This window comes from Cebus imitator, unplaced genomic scaffold, assembly GCF_001604975.1.
Source record: "Cebus imitator isolate Cc_AM_T3 unplaced genomic scaffold, Cebus_imitator-1.0 Scaffold45, whole genome shotgun sequence".
NCBI lineage: Eukaryota > Metazoa > Chordata > Mammalia > Primates > Cebidae > Cebus > Cebus imitator.
The window spans coordinates 7,938,650-7,940,052 of NW_016107360.1; the positions used below are offsets into that span (position 1 = coordinate 7,938,650).

Below are 1,403 nucleotides of genomic sequence, written 5' to 3' on the forward strand. Positions count from 1 at the left end.
CACTTGTGTTAAGAAACAAAACTCCCTGACAGAACTGGGGAAGGCTAAGAAGGGAAGGCTCTCACATTTGTGTGCCTCATAACTAAACTATTGCAAAATACTTTGCAAAAACCACAACCTTACACAAAGACCTTTGCAACCTTACCCAACAAGTACCTGTGTGAGAACATCTGCCCAGCAACTGCCTGTTCAACCTAGAACTCCTTGTTCTTATTGATCCTTGTAGCAAAGCATAATAATTTCAGAGCATGTATTTAATCCTCATGTTTTCTTTAAAAACCTTTGTCTTCCTTTACCTCCCTGAATACACATAGAGTTTATTTTGGCATGTGCATTCCAATTTCAACACCCTACTCTCAAATGAATGTCTTTTTCTTTTAGAGGTCCTATTATTTAGATTGACAGCTTTAAAATAAAGTTTGTTTTGTTTTGTTTTTGAGGAAGGGTCTTGCTCTGTCGCCTAGACTGGAGTGCAGTGGCACAATTATGGTTCACCGCAGCCTCCACCTCCTGGGTTAAAAGTGATCCTTCTGTCCCAGCCTCCTAAGTAGCTGGGACTATAGGTGCACACCACCACAACTGGCTTACATTTTTTTGGTAGAGATGGGGTTTTACCATGGTCTTGAACTTTGCTGAAGCAATCCACTTGTCTCAGCCTCCCTAAGTGCTGAGATTATAGGCATGGGCCACTGCGCCCAGTCTACAATAAAGCTTGTTTTAGCCGGGTGTGGTGGTGCATGCCTGTAGTCCCAGCTACTCAGGAGGCTGAGGCAGGAGAATTGCTTGAAACTGGAAAATGGAAGTTGCAGTGCCAGGATCACACCATTGCACTCCAGCCTGGTGATAGAGTGAGACTGTGTCTCAAAAAAAATCTTGTTAATCTGTTAGCACAAGTTTTCCTCCTCCCACTCCTTCTCCTTCTCTTTTCTTTCCTTCCTCCTCTTCTTCGTGAATTTTTGTCTTTGCTCTTCCACATAATTTTAAATTAGCTTGTCAAGTTTCTCACACATATACAGAAATTTATTGAGATTTTGCTGGGCATTGCACTGGCTCTGTGGATAGGTTTGGAGAGACTTGGCATTTTTCAATATTGATTGACTCTTCCAATCTATGAACATGTTATATCTCTGTTTAGGTCTTCTTCAGTCTGTCTTTCAATGTTTTCTTCAGACAGGTTTTGCTTTTTTTTGATTGATTTATTCCTAGGTACTTGATATTTGTTTGGAGCTGTTGTAAATGCTATCTTTTAAAAAAAATTCTCTTTTTTTACTGGCATCTATAAATATTGATTTTCTAAAAACATGATTTTTCTATCTGTTAACCTTGTTAAACTCTTTTATTGTTAACAGTTTATCTGTAGATTGTTTTGGATGTGCCACATACGTATTTTTTTTTTTTTTTTT

General features: G+C 38.8%; 1 protein-coding gene across 1 annotated transcript in view; it reads right to left on the reverse strand.

The window, feature by feature from the left end:
- LOC108303109 (MORF4 family-associated protein 1-like) overlaps positions 1-1,403 on the reverse strand; it is a 25,868-nt gene that overhangs the window by 23,797 nt on the left and 668 nt on the right. The window lies entirely within an intron of this gene.